This window comes from Aulonocara stuartgranti, assembly GCF_965226115.1.
Source record: "Aulonocara stuartgranti genome assembly, chromosome: 1".
Lineage (NCBI taxonomy): Eukaryota > Metazoa > Chordata > Actinopteri > Cichliformes > Cichlidae > Aulonocara > Aulonocara stuartgranti.
The window spans coordinates 27141443-27156727 of NC_138939.1; the positions used below are offsets into that span (position 1 = coordinate 27141443).

The window sequence follows — 15285 nt, forward strand, 5'->3', positions numbered from 1 at the left end:
TCGTGCCTTGCAGTGGCAAAACACTGACATAAATACTCACATAAAGTTCAATGGGTTCATAACACACACAATTACACACCCACATGCGTACGTGAATGTAATATAATTATATCTCTGTGCCATTAGACACATTTCTCTGTCTTTCTTTCATTTTCTCTCACCCTCAACATTTGCATATTCCTTTGGGTGTTTGAGTTGAGCAGCTCTTTCCTTTTTCCTCCTCTTGTCTTCCAAGCAACAAATGTCAGCTAATTACACCATAGCTGTTTGGATGAGCTCCATCTTTCCCCTGTGCTCTGCTGTGCTTGTTCTCTATGGGGCTGCAGGAAGAGTCAGGCAGCCAAGACACCAGTTAGGAGCAGCCAGCTGTGGGGGTTGAGCTAGAAGGCTACCCCCCCCCCCCACACACACACACACACACACACACACACCCCACCACCACTACCCACCCCTAGAAATTGATTCCCCAAGAGAGGACTCATCAATACTTATCACAAATGATACAAGCAGCCCGCACCAACCTGCAGGGGATATAATGTATCATTCACAGCCAGAGATGAAGCAGTAATGGTTAGACCTGATAGAATCGGGTCTGCTAACGCACAAGGCTAAAAAGACAGTCACGGGCGAAACAAGTATTTCACTGAGCTCTGCATTCAGCAAAAACCTTCTTTTAAAAGATCCAATTTGATCTGGTGACACACTCACAGGCACAAGGCCATCAAGTCAGGCAGGAGAGAAAGTGCAAGTCATTGTCTGTGTGTGTGGAACAATAAACTGGCACACCACTTGGTGTGTGTGAAGTGAAGCCTTGAGGACGCAGCCGCGCCCCTGAGTACAGCTTGCTCTCACACACAGACACAGCGAGAAAACAGAGAAGGAAGAAAGAAAGGGTCTCAAAAAGGAGAAGATTAATGCTACACGCAGAAAGACACACAAACAACTAAACCCAATCCAAGATCCTAACCCAGAAGCACTGTCGGGCACAGTTAACACCCATTTACATTCAGTGTTGGGTCTGAAGAGATAGCAAACTCAAAGGATGTTTATTAGGCGCGTACGTTTCATACAAATATTCTGATTAGAATGGGAGAAATCTAATTAATTGCTTGATTCACTGAATGAACCCCGAATTTGTAATGTAATCATAACAACTGCTTTTCAAGGGGCTCTTGTTAAATTTAATTGGGGGAGAAGAAAAAAAACATCCTCTTTCGCTGAATGAATGAAAATCAAATTAGGCCTGAAACTGGAGGAGTCTGCAAGTTTGTTCTGTTGCGCCATAAAAAAAAAGAAATAATTTTTTAAAAACCACTGTAAAAGCAGAAGTGTGTGACAATGTATATTTTCAAAAGTCACGCATCAACTATTTTGTAACATGCATTTTGGGCAGTGTGAGAGATTTTAGAGATGCACTTACTGTTACAGGTGTCTTCAGCTCTTTGACATCACTGCTGTAACACCTGGGGAAAAGCAGAAACAAGAGATCACTGTGGTTCGGGCCGAATACAACAATCTGACTCATAAGAAGAGCAGCATTCTCAAAACGGGCAATTTTGATATAGTACTATGAAGCTTTTTTCTCTTCTTCTTTCATTTCACGACCTGAAAGCTGGCGGAGGCCCTAAAAACTACTTGCACTTCAAAGTTACAGTTACACAGCTTAGTATTTGTGGTTTTCCAGACACATCAAAGGAAAAAAATACAGTGACGTCTGAAACACAGCTGTGGCTACACACACACACACACACACACACACACACACACACACACACACACACACACACACACACACACAAACAGAAAGATATTCACACCCACAAAAAGTCTCTTTCTCCCTGAGCCCGTTCTTGCAAAACCTGTTTGTTAGAACTGAATCTAGACATTGGAGCTTCAAGTGTGAGGATATTTTCCCTAAACACAAGACAGTTCTTGCAGAGAACCAAGCCTTACCAGCGTTCTCACGCCCATCTCTCATGCATTGTCTCTAAGGCCCTCCTGTGCACTTACAGACCGGGCTTAATCTGAGCAGCTCACCATAACAGACAACACCCTGCTTTGTATATCACACTACAGTGCAGTTTTTACAACTTTCATTTACGCTGATATAACCTCGTGTTGAATAAAAAGAACAGCTGAAGGACAGCTTTCGATTATGAGTTATAACTGGTGTCAGCAAGGTTAGGTGGGATCAGAATGCAGTACCTACAAATGTCACGGCTCCCTGTACACATGCACACAGACTCAGGGAAGCAGACATTTCCAGACACGGCAACACTCAAGCAGTGTTACAGCATGTGTGGGTAGCTATCTAACAAGGTTTTGTTGTCAGTAAACACATCCATCTGGTCAACAGCAACTGAATCAAGTCTGGTGGATGCCTCAGCGGCACGGATGTGGTCAGATATTACAATAATAGTTAAAGCTATCCTTTTTCCTACAAAGTTCCCGTCTTTTCTGTTAACGTCACTTGCTCAAATGGTAAAAAGAAAGGGAGTATGTTACAAGTAAGTAAGTCATTTTGTCTGTCCAGATGCCTTCAAGTGTTTCCAAAGTCTGTGGTACACAGTGCAACGCATGTCTGTCATTACAACTCAATGTATCACTGAACAGAAATCACCTAGACTGACTGTGTTGGTAATAACCGAACTGATCGAACTGTAATGGTTCCCCTCATTATCTGTTCTCTTACACAAACACACACACACACACACACACACACACACACACACACACACCATCACAAACTACAGGCACACACAAATACTTTGATAACTCATCGCAGTGATAATGATAACAGAGAGCCAGGTAGGCTGAATTCATCTTCAGCTTTTTTCATAAAGGCCTATTAGTGGATGATTAAAGGATCTCTGCTCACAGGACTTCACCACAGAAAATGATTTGCCAGCCACGAGGCAGGTGAATTACACTGGATAAGAAAGCCAGTGCTGTCTGCCATCATTTGCCTCACTGAGAATCAGGCTGTTAGTCTATTAACCTCATTTTATGGTAGGATCTTACCAGTTTTACATCAAACATTACAAAACACTCTTTTCCTGTGACTGCAGCCTTGTTCCGCTGCTATGTCCTCATAAATTATGTCAGGGCATTGTATTAAGTCTGCAGCAAACAATTAATTAATTATGGATTCATCTTTTTCAATTAGCTAATAGTTAATTTGGCATATAAAATATTGAAAGGGTGTAATAAATATACATTAAAATCTTCATAAAGTCCAATATGACATAAATAAAACTGCTTGCCCAAGCCCTTTAGATGGATTTTACTACAACAGAAAGACAAAAAGAAAGAAGGCAGAAAAAGTACAAAACAGTTGAAGCCAAAGTCAATGCCAAGCAAAACATTAATCAACTACAAGTTTGAGTGAAACATGATGTGAAAACTTCAAAGCGCTATTTACAGTTGAACAAATACAAATCATCACGAATGCAAAAAGGTTCACCTCAGCATTAATTTAGTGTGACAGAATTCACATAGCCGTGCTTTCTGAGTAACACCGAGATATTTGAATGTCTATATATACAAGTAATCCAACAAAATCGGTGCCCTAAGTTATGCCGGTGAATTTATTACTTTTTGAGTAACAATCCGAATGTCAATTTAATAATAGCCATGATTGCTTAGTCATTTCCATTTAATTAATGTGAAGGCAAATAAAACCAAACACACATACACACACAAAGAACTATCTCCAAAGTAATAATTACCAGCATTTAAACTCCAGGCATGCTTGCACATGGACAGCGTACAACCTAACTGCTATGATGTCTCCCTGAATTGTCTTGTTTGGTTACTCTAATCTACCCCTGTTGCCTCAGCCAAACAGATGTTGACTTTACTTTAAGATTCATACAACCGCTCTCAGGCATCCACACAGGGTTAAATAGAGGGGTCAAAAGAAAGAAAGAAAGCTAAGAAAGCTAAGAAAGAAAGAAAGAAAGAAAGAAAGAAAGAAAGAAAGAAAGAAAGAAAAAGTCACGTGAGCCTTCATTTATGAACAAGCTGCTGGTATTTGAGCACGGAAAACAAGTGTACTCTGAAAATATACATATTGAGATTGGCCTAAAATCCCCTGCTTTTTAATATTTGATGCATTGTTAGACGAGCGACACTGGCGAGGTGTTTGTCTCTGTTGTCTCTGCTGATCTCTGGCACACCGGGCCCTGTGGGAGTGAGTTAGTGAGACTTGGCCGCAGACATTTTCCTGAAGCCCCCAGAACAAAACAGGCAAGTCTTGACAGTCTGTCCGCCACCGAGTCGTCACACAATCAGTTGCAGGAAACCAATCCCTAAATAGCAGTGATTCATCTCTTCATCACACACAATGCCAGTACACAGTGCACAAAGAAGCTCTCTCTTCCTCTCTCCCTCTCTCTCTCTCTGTCTTACCCTATCTGCCCCCCCTCCCTCCCTCAGTATGGTCTCTCATGCTGCTTAAAAATAAGTGCTTCTCCCAGCTTTCTTTGCCCTGTGATTTACTGGCAGTGTTTAACTGCAGGGCAGCATCTTTTATCGTTACATGATCTGGGGCTGAAAGCTGACAAAATGGAATCTCTGCGCAAGTACTTTTGTATGTGAGCAAGTGTACGTTCAGGGGAAAGATGGGAACGAGACGAGGAATAAAGAACTTATGTGAGAAACGTTTGCCTAAGTGCAATTCAAATCCCTCCAGCCTCCCAGTGCCGCGTGTATGTGTGAATATACGTGTGTGTTTATCATTCCCCTAAATGGTTTCTTCCTTGACTTGATGGAGCAAGTGCCATCTCGAGGGAACGGGTTACACCACACACTGGAGTAAAGCCCTTTGAGACCAATGAAAAGCTCTGAACATTAGTGCAATCCATTTGTGTGAGCTAGAATATATATATATATATATATATATATGTGTGTGTGCGTGTGTAATTCCAGTCTTGATTGTATGCTTCGCCCTTTTAGTGCCATGTATGCGCGCATGTTTTTGTGTTGCCATGATAACTTTTCTCTTCGCTGCATTAAGCAGTACACCTCCATTTCCTGCTTTTCTTTGCAGGATCTGTCATTACTGAGTACTGACTTCAGTTGCACTTTGATACCAAAAATGCAAGCAGCTGAATGCTGGTGCATGCTCATGGTAGCGCAGGCCTACACAACAGGTTTAGCGTATCGCCACAGCCTTGATGATCCATCAGGATGACGTGTGAAGGTCAGAGTAGCCGTGACCAACACAGCTGTCACATCTCCTCCCAGCACCCTCTTGGCTAACTGGCCTTCCAAAACACTCAGCACAAAACATGGCCAACTGGGGGAGTACAGGGGCCACGGCCAACAGAACATGCCTATAACCCTGACTGGGCTTGCATTCGCACTCCATGCTGTAACACAAGATGCTGCAAAGAGGCAAATCAGAGCTGTTTTTCTGCAACGGCAATGCAACTATGACAAGAGAAACCGGCAATGGAAAAACATTATGACATCTATTAGTAGTGGCTTTTAAAATTTAATTCAACAGCCGATAAAGCCGCAGTTTTAAATGACTACCAGAGGAAGATACAGTGGAGCTGTGTGGAGAGCAGATGTGAATCCACTTTGATTTCCGTGCCTGTGTGTGTGTGCGTGCGCTCGTGTGTGTGTGCGTGTAGCTTCTATTAAATGGATCTGCTGTCTCCTTGATCAAGGGAGTCAATAAAGGGCCAGTGCTGTCAAACCCTCAGGGGTAAGTGTGTATGCACATGTGTGTTCATGTTTGTCCATGCATGCATGTGTGGCTGTGTGTGGTTGTGTGTACTTGTGTGTTACGGACAGATTTTGAAGTACTCTGACAGGTGAGTGATTGAGTGCTTTCATTTCCCTCCAGCGACAACAAGACACTCGCACACAAACACCTGCGCAGCACACACACACACACACACACACACACACACACACACATACACAGTGGTGGATGAAGAGAGAAAGAGAGAGAGCTGTTGTTTCCTAAAGGATGCTGCTCCTGCCTGCATGCTTAAATTAGCTCTAAATGTTTGGATTACACACGGGAGCTCTCACAGAGGATTTAGCAGCCATAGCCTAGAGTCCAGGGGATGTGTGGATGTTTCCATCTACGCACACGCACACACGTGCACACACACACACAAACACATGCACAAAACGAGTCCACACACAGATCACAAACATAAGTCACTCAAATATTACTCCATACATTCTGTAAACACTTGACAACACAATTTAAGTTTCATCCAGTGTGGACTAAAGATGGAGGGATGCTAGCAATTTAAAAAGCAACACACAGCTTTAAATGGTGTAAACAGGAACAACACACATCATTTCATTCATCAGGTTTTTTTTTTTTTGCTATGGGCAGAAAATGTTTTCTCATTACGCTTTTTTTTTAGTGCAGTCTCGGCTTCTGTTGGTGGGGGGAGGATGGAGTATGCCAGCAGACGCAGAGACGGGGAGAGAAAAGGAGGAGAGAAAAAGAAGGGGAATGAGGGAGGTCAGCACCCCCAGTCTCAGATAAAGGCCCTCTCCCTCCCTTCTGCCTCAGCTTTTCGAAGCCCCTGCCAGGATCGAGAGGCGTCTCACGTTACAGCTGTCTCTCAGTGTCATCGTTCAGAAAGAGAGCGCACAAGCAAAGAGCGGGAGAGAGACAGAGAGAGGGAAGGACAGACAGAGACACAGAGAAAAAGAAAGCGGGACAATGCCACAGACTGAGCAGGGCTAGGCTTTCGTAGCTGGACAAGAAAGGAAAAAACAAACCAAAAAAACAGCAGCAGCAGGTTAAACCGGATGAGGAAACCTTTGTGATTTGTAATGTTAATGCAACATAGATTTTCAGTACAATGTAAGAGCATTTCGAAATCACTGATATGTGCTTTGACCTTTTCAAGACAAATTATTTCAAAATGTAGTGTGAACGCAGCTAGTCAGATCATTTCCTCTATGCCACCTGGGACTAACTGAACACTCACAATTTCCTAAGAAGAAGAAAAGGGGGAAATTATTGCCTTTAATACCTGGTGTCGTGTGCAGTGAGACGAGAGAAAGAGAAACACGCTGTCCTTAAGAAAAGAACAGGGCTATAAGAATGCATGCTAAAGGGCTTTTGCAGATTAGCCATTGGTGAGTTGCCTCTCTGCTCACGAGTATCCCTTTTTAACCTTAAAATGCTAAAAACAGCCGCTTGTTCCAGGTCCAGTAATGACTAATCCAATGACTGCCAGCATTTTCAGCTTGCACTACAAACACTGTAAGGCCTTGCAGTTCAGTTCTGAGTTAAGTTACATTTAGAGTCGATGATCATTTCTTCTCCACAATTTTGTTTTCTGAAGAAAAACACAGGATAGCCCCCTCAATTCATAAAAACTTTATGAAGGAAAAGGTGCTGTATGCGCACATTTTTACTCCAAACTATAGCGCTTACACAGCCGACTCAGTGCGAGGTGATCCTATCAGCGTGTTTTACATAAAACACGGTTCTCAACAAATGCACATATAGCTACTGCACAGCTCCAAACTGCTTTTCTATTTGTTTTTCCTCTCTCCTTGTCATTTCTCATGGCGTTTGTGTAGGAGTTAAATATTTTAAATTCTGGCTTAGCTTCAAGCACGCTTTGCCAGCGCAGCTAAAATAAAAAGCCTTTGTGGCAGCAGTGACCAGATTTTAAATGCTGAAGAAGATCAATAAATGGGGGGCTGTCGAGGCGCAATCTCATGCATTTGTGTGTACACGTTAGTGTATGTGTGTGCTGTCCCTATACATAAATGCCTGTGTTGTGACAGCAAGTGTGTGTGCGTGTGCCTGTGTACGTGCGCCTTAACACCCACCGAAGCTCACAGCTCCCCTGCCTGCAACAAGCTATTCTATAGTATCATCAAAAACCCCACTGACCCAGGAGGCACACCAATAGAGAAACCAATTCCGACATCCGAAACATTCTTCCCATTTCTTTTCCCATTCCCAGTATCCTTCCCCATCCAAGCACAGCCAGCATGGGAGAATGCAAGAGAAATGTGTAAGTATAGGCCCCCTGCTGCAGATGTCAAGGTGTGGAAAACATCAGACTAAATAGCAGGTTTTCCAGACCTCAATGCCAATTCCATAATCAAGTCCCTGCGCAAGAAAATGTTGGTAAGCGAGACAGGGAGGACAAGGTGGGAGAAAAATGACAGAAAAATCCAATCCAGCCTCCTTCAGCTAATGTTAAGAGACTCTGAATGTATCTATTTCACAAAGCCAAGAAACACTGATGTGATTTCTTTTCAAGAAAATAAATGCTTTCATTATGCTGCCATCTTTCTTGCCACTCTTGCTTTTTATAAAGGCCACCTTAAATGGATGCTTTCAGCTCACATAAGGTGATAACCTTCTTTGCTACGTCTTTAGCACATGCAGCACAGACACACAATTATGAGGACTTGCATGCTCGCCGCTGTGTGGCACGGAGATACACACAAAGTACATCTGTATTTTTCGCATCCTCACTAATGTATAAAACAAAAACAGCCATGAAGTGGAAAAATCATCAGGACCTTTAGAGACTTCATTAAAAGAAACTAGCCTGGACTTCCCAAACAAGGCATCTCTTTGGAGGGGGAAAATCAACCTTTTCACCTTGCTGGTGGAAAAACAGGCATCCCAACGAGACAGAGCATGCACAAACAACCTTGACTTTCATCAAGGAAATTCTCACATTGAATGATAAATAGAGGCCCAGGGGACGAACGGCAAAGAAGCAGCTTATCGCCTTTCCCTCCCAAATTTGGCCGCTCTGTCTTCTGTCTCCTGAAAGTCAACGCCGGGTGACCCACTTGCACTTTACACTGCTTATTGTTCGGTAATTAATCCACCATATGTAATCCACACAGAAATGTAGAAAAAATAAAATGGGTGTTGATTTGTTTAGTCTTAATTAAGAGTTGAGATTGTTTACTTGCTTCTACAACAGAAAGGCATATGCCCAATCTCATTAGTCTGTTTTTTTTTTAAACGTAGCTGCATTTCTCACTGTACAGATGGATGCAGATAACTCAGCAAAAGGACAGGCACAATATTAGAAGAGGCTCACTTTAAAAGCTGCTGTCACCAAGCATGCACTTTAGACAATTATTTGTGGATCCTGATGACTATCGGGACGTTCAGAGAACAGGCAGTGTTACCAAAATAGCAAGGTAACATAAGGTTAGGTAGATCAACTGAGAGCTCACCAACTTCCCAGCTGAGAGGACATTAACCTGCGAGGCCATGTGGACACGTATCAATAAGTGATCTGCCTGCATGGGCCTCTAACACACGGCTCACAGCACTAGACCGAGACGAGGACAGAGAAGCTTCAATTTGATCTGTAACAATATGACGCATTGTTAATCTAATGCATGGAAGCTTTTAAGGCTTTTGCTAAAATGCTGCTTCTTCTCAAAGGACCATTAGTCTTTCCAGGATTAATGTCTACTTCAAAAACATCTGTTAAAGTCCTCAGTTTCTTGGTGCATTATTTCATTTGTCATTATTTTATTTTTTTGCTTGTGCATGCACATTCACGAGTAAAAGACTGACCGACGACTGGGAGTGTGTCTTGCATTAGTTCTTGAAGGATCTGGTTAACACAGAGCAGATCTCTACTTCCTCTTTAAATTTCACAGCTCTGTGTCAGCGCTAACATGCAGAGATTTGACAGGGCTCCCAGATGGCCATTATTATCGATAGATTGTTTGCAGATCTTATTAATCTCTGACTAAATATAACTTACTGACATCAATGCATTGAAACATTTAGGCTGACTGAAGCACTTCAGACAGAGCTTAGTAAATATTTCAGTAATATACATGTGTATGGTAATGTGAAAGTTTATTTTTGTCTTTCATTATCAGTTCAGCCTCCTGCTGTTGTGGTTAAAGAATGCATAAATCAGCCACTTTGTCATATCTTGTCACACAGAAACTACAAAGCATGAGCCCAGAGTAAAATCATGTAATCAGTGAGGGGAGACGCAGTAACCGAATGCACAATATTGAAATAGTCGCAAGAATTTCAAATAACCCTTTTTTTCTTTTTTCTTTTATCGTCAGGATCTGCATTACCCCTAAAAAACACTGCTTGATTCATTTTAAGTCTTGATTTGAAGCATAACGCCACTTTTCTAAAGGGCTGTACAAACAGGAAGAGACTGGCAGAGATGTGGCAACATGAAATGTCAATGAAATTCAGAGACCGTTAGCGATGCAAAGTGGGCGGGCCCTGAGTTAAACTTATCTCAAGTTTGAGGCGAGCATTACAAGCGACTGCAAGTGAAACAGCTGACTGACATATAACGGGGAGGTAAATTCTGTGTTAGACCTGCAACAGACCGCCGACCTGTCCAAGGTGTACCCTGCCTTTCAGTCTATGACATCTGGGAAAGGCTCCAGCCCCCAGCCATCACCTACAACCAACCATCATTTACAACGTGCAAAGAGCAAAATACTTCATATGTGAACGAGGCTCTGGGATGGCACAATCAGCCAAGGGGACAGGGACACTTTTCATATTTTGCATTAAAGGATTTACTTTGTTAATCACCAATGATAGTGACATCAAGGAAAAAGAATTTGAGGTTAAAATCAAAATCTGCAACTAAAACCCTATTCACGCCTGGCATTACTAGATGTTGTAGTGATCCAATACGAAGTGCACTGCTCTAAGTAAAGGTCTGAGCCACACAGGAAAAGAGCACCTTGGGTCACACTGAAGGACCAGCTATTTAACTGATGTCCTCGGTGTAAGCAGAAGCAGGTATTCATTTGGGCGCCAATTAAAATGTGCAACAGCAGGCGCCAACAATATCAGGCAAAATAGATTCTCTTAGATTGAAAACGCTTTGATTTCCAATTGGGCCAAAGAGTCAATCAGCCAGTCGGAAAGCGGAAGATTAGAGACATCATCGAGCTAGACTGTATAGCATTTCTTATTCTATTAATTCCAGCACATTATTCAAGGGAAGTACATTAGAGACGGCAACACATTTCAGTCCCTGTACGTGTTCAGTGTTAAAGTGAGACCTGATCACATGTGGTCGCATGGGACGAATGTGGAGGCATATTCAAATATACAAGGTGTGAACCTAAGCTGACATAAGCTGCACGATACACTCCTGATATACACACTAAGAAACTGTACATGCTGTAAGTTATAACATCACCCATGTTGTAAGACTTTCATTTTATACACTTGTACATTCTGCACATAACACTATGTTTTTGCACATCGGGTTGAATTATCACTGCATTTCATTCGCTTTGTCCCAGTGCTTCCCACCATGGTGATAAAGTTAATTCTACTCTAATCACACAAAATGCATGTTAAACAACAAGATCTAAGCTCTACTCACTCATCACAGAAGTTTTTAGGAACACAAACAAAATAGTGTGTTAGCTTTTCTCATTCAAAACAGGTTAGTGCTCAGCATATTTAGGAGGAAAGCCGTTAAACTAAAATCTAAAAGCATACATGATATGAATAATAACCCATTTATATTATTGCCCGTTGTAATAAGGCACCATTTAAATTATCAACATATCTCATAGTCGTGTTTGATTTTTGTTCCTTTGCCTTTACTGTATTCACACCAGTCAGACTTAAATGACAGTCTGTAACCGAGGAAAACCCTGGTTTATGCGTGCGCGTTTGTTGTTATTTTGTTTTTATTTCTCCCTCTTGCTGAACTGTTTGTCCAATTAACCAGCATGACACTGATGTGACCCAACAGATAAAGACCAGCCACTGCCATTGGTAAATGTCATCTCATTTGCTGATAGGCTCATATCTGTCAACAAGGCTGTGATTGGCTCAGTGTTCAGCCGATATATGGAAGCATCCCTAATAGAGTGGACGTATTTTTTTTTATCTCATATTAAAGTTTTAAGCAAGAGCTGCCTCATACCAATGACTTGATCATTCCTATCATGCACACCTAATAAATCGCACTTCATTTCATCTGTAAAAGAACACAAGGATGGGTTTCCTTCAAAAAAGAGAAAAAAAATAGATAGCCCCCATATTCAATAGCAAGGGATTATAGAGAATTCAGCCTTGTGTGCACATGGGATTGTCTTCTCAAAAGCTGTCCAAGTTCTGTCAGATTCAGCACCCCCAGACATAGAGCTCGTGAACCTAATTTCACCTAATCAGCTTAGTCAATAGCAACCGTTTGCTGTGACTTTGGTAGACATGCAAATAGGGCTTAACTATGTCTATCCTTAATTCCTGAATGTTCAAGTCAAGCAGAAGTCCTCCTTTATCTCTTCAAAAACAACAGTTCCAATTTGAGAGGGAGAAGCAGAGAAAGAATAAAACTCCAGCCGCGAGTTGACTTTTTTTTCTTCCCCTTGGCCTGGCAAGGAGAGACATCTCTGATTTGAGTGTGCTTGAGGTAGCACAGTGTGCTTTCATTTCAAACCAACATGGCAAACAAACTCTGACAGATTTGTTCCCCTTTTTTCACTTTTGCTCTTGCTCAGTCTCTCTCAAATTATGAGAAAACACGCTGCACAAATATATTACCACTTCTTGTCGGTTTGTATGTTCAGCTGCAGCATTTGCGCGCACACACACACACGCGCATACGTACACGGGAGCACAAACACTCACACATATATTCAAACAAATCCGCACCAAAAAAAAAGATGCCAACAAAAGAGAGTTGTGATAGAAAACTGGGAGACACTGTTCCGTTTCAATTCACTGATACCACTAATGGCTTCTTAGCAGCTCCATGAAATCAAGCAGCTGTCATGTCGATGCATCAGCAGTGAGAGGAGGGAGAGCCATCCCCATAAGGACAGAGGCACCGCGCCTTCATGTTTGGCTAAACATCTGCTCCTCTGCACTCCAGCTTTTGCAGCAATAAACGGGCAAACAAAAGAGGTGGGAGGTGAAATGATCTGATTTTCCATTTCAAAGCATTTGTTCAGTTTGTTTTCTTTGTCCCCCTCCTTCCACTACACCCTCCAACCCTAAACACCCTCCTTTTTCTCAAACTGCTTTACAGGACATGGGGAAGAAAAGTGAGATCAAGTTGTAACTGTAAGGGGCAGGGACACATTTTTTGTGTGAGATGGATGACACAAAATAAATAAGGTCACCATTTTCCAGTCTGCTAAAAGTCTTCAGTCTAAACTGTTGCAAGCAAGTATCATGGCTCAGCTAAGAGATAATCCAAAGGAAGGCTAGAGGTGCATGTGTGCCAGTGTGCACGTCTTAAACCTGTCAATCTAGCAAACTTATCGCTCACAGATCTATTCAGCTAAACCACAACAGCTGAAGGAAGAAGGAAGGACCTGTTTTTTTTTAACATAATACTATTTATATAACTTTTGTGAGTCTAATCATACCTAATCACTTTTTTATACTGAAATCCAATTAAAATCCAATGAAAATTATATTTTTTAAAAATAATCTTCCCTTAATATCATTCCAAGTAATTTGCCCTTATATCATTCCTTCCTTCCTTTCTTTCTTCCTTCCCCCCTCCTTCCTTCATTCATTCATTCATGTTTAGCTGCAAAGACAAACATTGGGCAGCACCGAGTAAACGCCGATCTCACATTTATCAACAGTATTATCTTAAAACATCACAAATGCGCCTGTTTATCGACGCCTGTCTCAAAACACCAGCCTCTCCACTTACGTCTCAAAACAAGAGAATCCTGACATGTAACCACACGTCACTTTGTATTTGCTTTTTTAAAGCACCAAACATCGAAGTAAAACTGCCTTAAAATGATCGTCTGCGACTCTATCAGCCACCTTAATTTCCTTTCAAAAAGGAAAATAAAAGAACACACACGGGACGCGATCCCCCGTCTCGTTTTTTCCCCCTCTACCAAGTCTAAAACTTTGGTAAAACTTGAGGAAAAAAACGTCCATTTCCTTTTAAAGTAGCCTGGATGTTTGTATGTGTGTGTGTGAGAGAGAGAGAGGGGTGGGGGTGCTTTGGTGTGGGGGGGGGCGGTGGACGAATTTAAAATAACCAAGATGGCGAGAGGCTTGTTGTTTTGGAAGGGGCAGAAAAAATGGAGGATATTGTAATATACACAAAGGGATAAATTTCAACAACTCGGCCAAGCGGCTGCTAGCTTGCCTGCACGCCTCTCGGTTTGAGGAAGCGACCGCGATAACAGCTCCCCAGCAGGCTGGCCAGCAATACGACTAGCGACACGACAGGGAAAAAAAGCTCAAACTCTGAACCGCTGTACAAAGAGAAATTAATATTATACGTACAAGTTAATCCAAACTGAAGGGGGATATTTATGTATTTGTCGCCTAATTGTTTTATTTTCGCGTCGGGGGACTGTTAAACTGGATGGCTTTTTAACGGACGGACTAGCGAGGACCAACGGCAGTCCAGTGCCTCGTAGTTGCCCCCCCCCCCCTTTAGGTTACAACATCCACTACACTGAATAGGCAGCCAAAACAGCCAACAACTGTACATTTTCACGGTTGATAAATTAAAAGAAAAAAAGAACAACACAAACAAAACCACGAAGCTTTCGAAAAAGTTTAATTTCGCTATCAAATTGCGACCGCCGGAGTGAACGGTGCGAGAGAGAAAAGGGAAAAGAGGGACACAAAAGACGATTTCCACTATCAGGTCAACACTCCGAAGAAGGAGAGGAGGAAAAAAACACTTCGTTTTTTTTCATAAAAAGGAGAAAAAACTTTAACCAAACGTATCGCTAACGACTACGGGACACACGGACTGAATGAATTACACCGCAACGAGAAAACAGGAAAGTATGTATAAAGCAGTTTACACGAGCTGAAAAAAGCCAAGAAACTAGAAACGAAGCCAAGCGAGCTCTCTCCGTACGCAGCTCATCGCCTGTTCTGTGACGGGGCGAAAACAGCGTCAGTGAAAATAAAACACTTACCTTTTTTTAGTTTCGACACTTTACTTATTTCCAGCGTGGTTTTTTAGTTCAACTAACACTTCGGCTCGGTCTTCTTCTCGCCTCTTTTTTTCCTTGGTCGGTTTTGGTTATGAAAGAGGTCGGGGACGAATGATAAAGAAGGGAATTGGGCAGTAATTGAGTCTCGGTGTGTGAGTGTGTGTGTTAGTTACTAACAGCAGATTGAAGGAGACTCTTCTCAAGGTTTATTCAGCTCCACTTCAAGGAACCGACCTGACGTCAGCTCACTACTGCCACACAAAGAAAACTTATTATTTGTGCAGCGGCCGTAGTAAAGGAAGGATACAGTAATTGACCGTTATTACTTTAAATGCGACATTGTCATTAGGTCCACGGCATGAC

The 15285-nt window shown here is 42.1% G+C and overlaps 1 protein-coding gene across 17 annotated transcripts in view; it reads right to left on the reverse strand.

Moving 5' to 3' along the window:
* The window catches only part of baz2ba (bromodomain adjacent to zinc finger domain, 2Ba), a 68482-nt gene extending 53280 nt beyond the window's left edge, over positions 1-15202 (reverse strand). For 16 of the 17 annotated variants that reach the window (XM_082531553.1, XM_082531557.1, XM_082531552.1 and 13 more), the window contains exons 1-2: positions 14905-15201; positions 1421-1463 (exon numbers count right to left, since the gene is read on the reverse strand). The gene's annotated coding sequence lies outside the window, so the exon portion shown is untranslated. Of the gene's footprint in view, positions 1-1420; positions 1464-14904 lie in introns of all 17 variants that reach the window. The other variant, XM_082531561.1, reaches the window with a different exon arrangement.
* Positions 15203-15285: the final 83 nt, after the last annotated feature.